This window comes from Sapajus apella, unplaced genomic scaffold (genome assembly GCF_009761245.1).
Source record: "Sapajus apella isolate SASKATOON/1434 unplaced genomic scaffold, GSC_monkey_1.0 scaffold2, whole genome shotgun sequence".
Lineage (NCBI taxonomy): Eukaryota > Metazoa > Chordata > Mammalia > Primates > Cebidae > Sapajus > Sapajus apella.
Genome location: NW_022436942.1, coordinates 10,652,174 through 10,661,212, shown reverse-complemented (window position 1 = coordinate 10,661,212; position 9,039 = coordinate 10,652,174).

The following is a 9,039-nucleotide window of genomic DNA, read 5'->3' as shown; positions in this document are numbered from 1 at the left end:
TTTTACTTTTTATTTTGTGTTTTATCAGTGAAGTCTGATGGGACACTGGAGCATGCACCAGGGACTCGAAGCCTTGGCTCACATAGGGTCCTGCCCCTTGCTGCCTCCCCACCTTTCCAGGTCAGGTTCTTGGTCTCCGGTTCCCTGCTCCCTGGGTCCTGCCAGGCTTCTTTCTGCCAGATCCCCAGGCAGTGACCAGCTCACGTGGATGGAACAAGCCCACCTTTGTTCCACCATTGCCCTCTGCTCCTGGTGGGAGACTGGACGCAGGTGCAAGTAGGGCAGAGGTTGAGTGAGCATCCTTGGTGGCAGCTTCAGGTGGGGCATGGCAGCACCATCTCCCCTCCAATATAGCAGTGCCACGTGTGTTTGTGGGCAACTCGTCCGGGGTAAATGTAGTGAGTGCTTGTAACTCCATTGTTAAATACAAGTTTAACTTTTTCATTCCAGAATCAGGGCTCAGTCAAGCTTGACACAGTTTCCAATACTATTTCTTACCCAGATGGTTCCAGCTGGTGGCCAGAGATAAGAACTTGGAAGAATCTCTCTCACCCAGCAGGCTGGGCTCCCAGCTTTCCCACTGCTTCCTTTAAACAAAACGTTCATTCTCCTTTTTATTGATACATAATATTATACATTTTTATGAAATGCATGTAATATTTTAATACATGTATACAATGTGTGATGGGTGATTCACTGTATACATGTAATTCAAATATTCACACATTGTATACATGTATTTCAAATATTCCACATTCTTTATTTTCTTGGTATTTTGAAATATACACTATATTTTTACCCTACTGTGATATTGAACACCAGAACTCATTCCTTCCATCTAACTGCATGTTTGCACCCGTTAACCAATCTCTCTTTATTCCCCTATCCTGTTCCCTACATGCACACCCTCCCCAGCCTCTGGGAACCAACCTTCTGCTGTCTACCTCCATGAGATCAACTATTTTAGCTCCCACATGTAAGCGAGAACATGCAATATCCATCATTCTGTGCCTGGCTTATTTCACTTAACATAATGACTTCCACTTTCATCCATGTTCCTGCAAATGACAGACCATTCAGACATTGACCCTCAAACTCAAAGTGACCACCTCTCAATCACAGCATGACCTCCTGGAACTAGTACCTGCTTGCTTTAAACCCACCAATTAAAATTCCCTGCAGGAAATCTGTTTGGATAATACCCGGGACCCAGTAAAGTTGTTGATCCCTAGGTCCCTTCTCTCTCGGCCTGAGCTTGCTGACCGTGTGTGTGTGTGTGTGTGTGTGTGTGTGTCCTCCAGGCATGCTGTGTATCCCTCAGGGGCTGAACGCACTAAAAACTCTTAACCTTTCACATGGTGGTAGTGTCATTGAAGCTTGCCTGCAACCCCTGATGGTGACCCCAAGATGTGTTAGCTGTGCTTCTGTGTGCTACTACTACTGACGTGCTTCTGTCTGGGCCACTGATGGCTACTAGAAACAGTAGCTACCAGCCAAGTTGCTAGAAAAACTCAAAACACTTCACTCAAAACAGACAGACTCTTGCCACCCCTGATCCAGGTCCCAGGGGCATCCTGATGTGGAGGTTGCCATTCCTTGGTTCTTCCCCTTCTGCTGTGGGTAGGTGGCAGGCTGTGGGAATGGGGAGATGGATTTCCTGTCTCCAGCCGGGGTACAGCACTTCAGGAGAGGTAGAACTCAGAAGCCAGTGGGCCATGCGCTGAGTCAGGGGACAGAGGCCCCACTGGGCATCTCTGGGAGTCTGCACCCTCTCTGCAAGTATCCCCATGTCTCAGGGAACAAGACATGAAATATCAAAAACACGATGACAAGTCAAGAGAGAGAAAGAGTGCAAAAGGAAGCAGCTTCATATTTCAGTACCTTTAACAGCCCTGTATTTAGGCTCCCACATTTTTTGTTTTGCACTGGGCCCATCAAATTACATAGGCAGGCCTGTCCAGTCCCATAGAGAAAGGTCACCACTTTTAGGGCTCATTCTCTCTGGCAATTTCACCCTATCTCTGCTCAGTACTCTTGCTTCTGGACATACAATCTTCTCCCTTGGCGAGAGTTCATCCCCAGTCTCAGCTACTGTCGTTTGCTCATCCATTATCAATGTGCCAGTGCATGTACAAAACTAGCTCTCTGAAAACAAAGCAAAGCAAAACATGCAAACAATCAAACAAATAAACAAACTACCTCTCTGTTTTACTGACCTTGAAATCCACTCTGGAAGAACAATCCCTTCCTGCAACCTTTAACCTTTTTATCACCCAACAGCTCCACCTCTCAGCCTCAGCACTGGGAGGAAATGCGAAGGTTTGGGCAAATCAACCAGCTGTGTGATACCACACAAGCTCGCTGCAGTATTTACAGTATTACCTTCCTGTAAAGTAAGGAACATAATCATATTGACTTTATAGGTTTTCTGTAAGGATTAAATAAAATTCAATGGATGATGTGCTTTGCATGGTGCCAGGCACTTAAGATGTTCTCAATAGATGGCTAGCACTTTCCTCTTCAATCATAAACTCCTGTCTCTGGGCTCTCAGTCTCTTGCTCCCATCAGAACTGACCTTCAACACCAAGACCCCTGGCCCCTCCATGTCTCCATTTTCTGTTAATTTATTATGACACCATCCTCACCTCTACCCCCACGCTTTACATCCCTAAATTTTGTTGTTTTTTTTTTTTTAAATCGTAGCAGCATTCTATTTCTTTTCTGCCTTATCTGATCTGCAAAATGCTGGCCCTGAGCTCTGCTTCTTCTGTTCCTGTGCCTGAACTCTGTTAAAGCCACCGCAGCACTCAGCAGACACATGCCACTACATATTCATGGGATCCCCTTGGGTCAGTTTCTTTCTGCTGCTTTGGGGTTTTTTCGCTTGTCCCAAGTCATTCATCACCCCTTACTCCACAGCAGTTGTTAGAAGGCTTCTCTTCAAGCCTTCTTGCCTTTTCTATCCCTCTGGCTCTCAGACATTGCCTTTGCTTTCAAATGCAGAGAAAAAAATAGCAGGTATTGGGCTGAACTCTTCATTCCTGCTCTTGTTTATAGACAGATCCACAGAGCATGCATTCCTCCCTCCTGCCTCCCTTCCTTATCTTCTTGGCCAATCCAAATGTTTTCTTCTAGGCTCTAGATCCCTTTTCTGTCCTTTACTCAACCAATCATCTTTCCTACTTTATCTTCAGCCACGTATTTTTCATGTCTGCTTCTCCTGAACCCATAAACATAGCTTTTTCAATATTTAGGAGGAAAACCTCTTCTTTCATCATGTATCTTCATCTAACTTCTGCTTCTTCTTAGCCAGGTTCTTTGATAAAGCAAGTGCTGGGTGTCTCCTTCTTTCACTTCCTTTTTGTTTCTCAGCTGCTATATAAAGGGTTTGCCCTCCACTCCATTACCATTTCTCTCTCTCAGACAATCGATGGCCTCCTGGCTGCCAATCATAATGATCTATATTTAGGCTTCACCTCACTTGATTTCTCTGCGGCATCTGACATTGTTGAATACTTTCTGGAAAGTCTCAATCTCTCTCTCTCTCTCTCTCTCTCTTCCTCCCCTTCCAGGAGATGGCTCTCCCTTGGTTCTATTTCTACCACTTTGTCCCTTCCCCCTTGGCCTCCTTCAGTTCCCCCTCCTCTGTTTCCTCAGAGGCTGCCATTCTCTTGGTTTCTATTAGGTTGGTGCAGAAGTAATTGCAATTTTTGTCATTAAAGTCATGGCTTTTACCCCATTACCTAAAAGGTAAGGTAATAACAAAAACCGCAATTACTTTTGCACCAACCCAATACCTCCACCCCTCCTCTTCTTATCTTCATGGATTCCCTTGATGAACTCTCTGACTCTCGTGCCTTTAACCACCCTCTCTCTCCTTATGACTCCCAAAAGGCTGGGCTCCTGGCCCACTGATCTGGAGTCACATGTTGGGTTCAGCCTGGATCAGCCTCATACCTACCAGCTGAGTGAACTTCGGAAACTCCGGGAAAGTTTGTAAGTCTCAGTTTCCTCTGCTGTACAGTGGGACTAATACTGATGGGCTTTTGGGGAAGATGAAAATAGTACAGAGAAAGCACAGCCCTGGCACATACAGATGACTCAATATGCTGCCCCTGCTGAGAACAGAGGTGCTGTTTAAAGGGCACCGCCACTCCAGCCCTCTGGGTATTCGCAAGAGGTCAGCCACACATGCTGCATCCCATCAGCTGGGAGGATTTGCTATAGGACTGTTTGGGCCCACTGGCACCTCTTTCCATCCACAATCACAACATTTTAAACTGTTGCTTATTCTCTAGTTCCTTTCATGCGTAAGCCACTTCCCAGTTCTGCCTTTGATCCCTGACTTAAAAGCTCTTCTAGTCCATCTGACATGGTCTTTCGGAGGGCTGCAGATAGTTAAAGAAGCCCATTTTTAAACAGTCTCTTGGATCTGTGTGAGCCCTGGTTCATACTAGCATTCTGAATGTGGTTTGGGCAGTGTTTATTACTTCTGTTAATATCCCGGGAACAGTGTTTGGGGGACATCATCCAATAGAAAAAAGGCCAGACCCTGTTGTGTGTCATGGCGTGGTCCCTGCCTACTTTTCTAAGCCCATCCATTCTTCTTCAAGTGCTCATTCCTCACAAATGAAACCACTGGCCGTTTCCAGGAGGCATCAGGCTGCTCAGGCTCTCTGTGTGAATGGCCCTTCTCACTTCTACCCTCCTCTGTCCCGCCACCCCAACTACCTCTCCTCCAGCCCATTGCCAAGTTAACTACTTCCACTCTCTCTCGTGGTTCTGATCAGTCTTTCCTACAAATGCCTGCTTCTCAACTACCGTCCTAAACTTCACTTGCAATCATGTTTTTGGCCCCAGAGCCCAGCCAGGCAGCATCTGTTGATTGACCCAGTAAGTGAACAATGCTGGAGAAATGCTTCATCAGAATTCCACTAGGGGTCACTTTCTCTACATTCCAGGAAGAAATAGCGCAGGCACTTAGCAAATCAACTCTGAAAAATTCAACTTTGTTTAATTTTTAAAGTCATTTTTTGTTTATTTAATGGGAACTGAAATTCTGCCATGTCGTACAAGCCTCGAAGCACTGTATGATTGCTAGCTCTTTTTGGCTTTATGGGTAATGTCAATATTCATGTTTGTGTAAAAAAACTGAAATTGAACATGGCACTTAATTTTGCATATTAATAATTCAGATCGCTGAATTTATATGAAAGGTACTTTCCTATTTTTAGCTTAATAACTTTAGATAAGGTTAATATTTAATTAGTTCATTTCAAACATGTTTCTAAATTATCCCAAACATCTGTTCTAAACCTTTATTTCTTTTCTACTTATTTTCATTTAATTTCAGTTGCAAAATTAATGATGTATTCTTACTGATCATCTTGATCTGCCTAATATCACAGAGATTTTAATAAGGTGAGCTGAAGAGAGAGAAAGTGATTTTACTAACAATTAATAGCAGCTAAAATGCAATACAAAGACATTTAGCACAGACATAATGTTCTAATATTTCGGTTACTTCCTTAAACGCAAGATTCTTGACTGGCCTCCAAAGCAGCCAAGGTATTAAGTTTCTGTTTTTGAGGAAAAATATTTTTCTTAGCAACATTGAACATATAATAGCATAGTAAATGGCTGAACACTAAGCTACATTCCCTGTCAAACTTTTAAGACACACAGAGATATCAACAAATGATGAAATACCATGAGGTGAGTGCATGGACAGAAGATGCAGCAGGTGCTGCGGGAGCACAGGAGGAATTACGTAAGGATGGTTTTCTGGCCCAATGGCCCACAAGGGATATTTCCTATAAGCTTTAGGCAAACAGAAGCCTCCCTTTGGACCATTTCTCCACAGTATGTCAGGGAAACTCCATCTACATTAAGTAAACACGGTTTGTGTGAGAATACTGCATAGAGATTTTGGTATTAGAGATGCTCTTACTACTTTGGCACAACCTCAATATTCACTAAACTGGAAGAAGGCCTTGCTTCTTCACCTTGGTTTTATTTTATTAGTTTTTTTTAGATGCAGTTTCACTCTGTCACTTAGGCTGGAGTTTAGTGGCTTGATCTCGGCTCATGGCAACCTCCGCCTCCCAGGTTCAAATGATTCTCCTGCCTCAGCCTCACAAGTAGCTGGGATTACAAGCACCTACTGCCACACCCAGCGAATTTTTGTATTTTTAGCAGAGACGGGGTTTCGCCATGTTGGCAAGGCTGGTCTCAAACTCCTGACCTAAGGGGATCTGCCCACCTCGGCCTCCCAAAATGCTGGGATTACAGATGTTAGCCACAGTGCCCGGCTTTCACCTTGGTTTCCTGTCCATATCTGTGCCAATTTTGGAAATAATTCTTGGAGCAATCATGATCTGCATGAGCTCTGTGATGACTTCCTAAAGCATGGATTTTCTCACATAGTTGGAAGCCATTTCTGTGACTTCTATCTGGACGCTCTATCTGCCCACAATGCCACAAACTCTTCCACTTTTCTGGATATTAACAGAAGGGTGACTACAGGTTTGGGCTCTATCCTTTCCTCCGAGAAAGCCTTCTCTGACCTCTCAGATTAGGTTGAAGCTCTGTTTTAGGTGCTCCTTTACCTGTGGACACTTCTCCTTTGTAGCAGTTATCACTGTTGCACTTTGCATTGTGTTTCTGGTAATTATCGAATATCTGTGCCCCAGACTCAGTTGAAAGCTCCAAGAGAGCTCCAGGTGTGTCTCTGCTCACCTGTACCTAGCAGAGTGTCTAACATGAAATAAGCATTCAAGAAAGAGTTGTTGAATAAATCAATGCAGATATGATATGAATGTCCTAAAGGATGAGTAGATAATTATTTAAACTGCCACACTGATGAATTGTTTGGCAAAAGAGAGAACAAATGTATGCCAAACTTTCTTCTCCATGAAACTTATGAGAAAGGTGAGCAGAGGTCCTCTGACTTTGAGTTCTGCTTAGAGAAAAGAGTTCTATCTTCAGTTTCTATTAAATCCCTTTTTTTTTTTTTTTTTTTTTTTTGAGACAAAGTTTCACTCTTACTGCCCAGGCCGGAGTGCAGTGACACAATCTCGGCTCACTGCAACCTCCGCCTCCTGGGTTCAAGCAATTCTCCTGCCTCAATCTACTGAGTAGCTGGGATTACAGGCACGCACCACCACACCCAGGTAGTTTTTTTGTATTTTTAGTAGAGATGGGGTTTCACCATGTTGGCCAGGCTGGCCAGGCTGGCCAGGCTGGTCTTGAACTCCTGACCTCAGGTGATCCACCTGCCCTGGCCTCCCAAAGTGCTGGAATTACAGGTGTGAGCCACCGCTCCAATCAGCTTCTACTAAATCTTTCAAGGCAGAGCTCTAGGGTCTAGAGTCTAGGATTTATTTGTTTGTTTTTGAGACAGGGTCTCACTCCCGTCCTCAGGCTGGAGCGCAGTGGCATGATTTTGGCTCACCACAGCCTTGACCTCCCCGATTCAGGGGATCCTCCCACTTCAGCCTCCCAAGCAGCTGTGATGACAGGTGTATGCCACCACACCTGGCTAATTTTCTGTATTTTTAGTAGAGATGGGGTTTTTCCATGTTGCCCAGGCTAGTCTCAAACTCCTGAACTCAAGTGATCCACCTGCCTCAGACTTCCAAGGTTCTGGGATTACAGGTATGTCACAGTGCCTGACCTATGGTTCTGTATTTAGGAAAGTTTTGGAATAGGAAGAAAAGGTCTTGGATTATGTTGGATAGATGGGATTGAGCAAAAGGTAGCCAAAATGTTCTATATAATAAAGAAACAGAAATTTTATCTATTTTCTTTTGCAGCCCAAGAAACTTGTGATTTGGAATTCTAGATGCAGGGAAGAGAAGAGATGTGAAAAGGGACTCTGTGGGGAGCAGTGGGCCTCTAAAATATATCACCAAGTGAGAGATCTAACACTATTACTCATTTTCCTTCTTCTATTACTACTGGAATCATTTACTATGTCAAGAGCTATTCTGTCTTCAGATATACTATTTATGTGATCCTCGGATGAACCCTAGGAAGCAAATTTAGGATTATCCCCATTTTACAGGTGAGGAAGCCATGACTGGTGAGTTAAGTAACTCATTCGGTGAGGCACAGTCAGTAAGAGGCTACTCACATACTATCCTGCATTGAGGAAGGAAAAGACATTGTAATGATAGTGTTGCCTGATGGTAATTTAAATAGTTTCTTGTTTTGCATTTCTTTGACCCCTTATCTCAAGTCTTTGATAAAGCCTTAGGTACCACCAGATGGAGCAGGTTTATATTATCAGTGCTTTGGGAAAGAGGGACAGCTGTGCCTTAGCTTAGGTTAAAGAGAAAAGACAGCAGCAGGCAAGAAACAAGACAGCTGCAGGGATGGAGAACTGAGCACAGCAAGAGGTAATAAGCACTAACGACAAAGCTTCCCCCTCTCCCTCTACCCTGATGAACATTGTAGAGATACTGGACTTTCTGCAATTATGTGAGAGGGAGGACTGAGTTATTTTGTTTGGATCTTAACAGTTAGGTCAATCCCTGAAGGCCTGAGGATTTGGGAACACATATTTCTCCTGTTGTCTCAGAGGTAGATGCATGGCCATTGGTGTTTGACTGCCAGCCCTAATCTGGTCTCTCTTTGGCCTCAGCTGAGAAGCCTCTACACCTGTACCCACCAGAGAGCATTCTTCCTTATCCCCATTTTGCTGCCTTGCTGGTCGTGTCCTAACGCACCTAGACTTGATTTTTCTCCGATTCCTTCGTGCTACAGAGCCTTTCTTTGTGCCACACTGACCAGGTAGGTTCACCTTGTGCCCAGAAAATGGGCATTTTCTCAGATAACTTTTTATGTTTTTAGATGATGTCAAAAGCCTATACTGTTCTGGGCAAAAAAGAAGGTGGTTTCTAACAATTATAGGTTCAGCCTATTATACAGACATAATAGGGTCCCCTTTTAATGGGAGAAGGAACTGAGGCTTCTAGAGGTTGGGTGCCTTGCCAAGTTAATGCCACTGGTAAATGGTAGACACATAAAGACAAAAT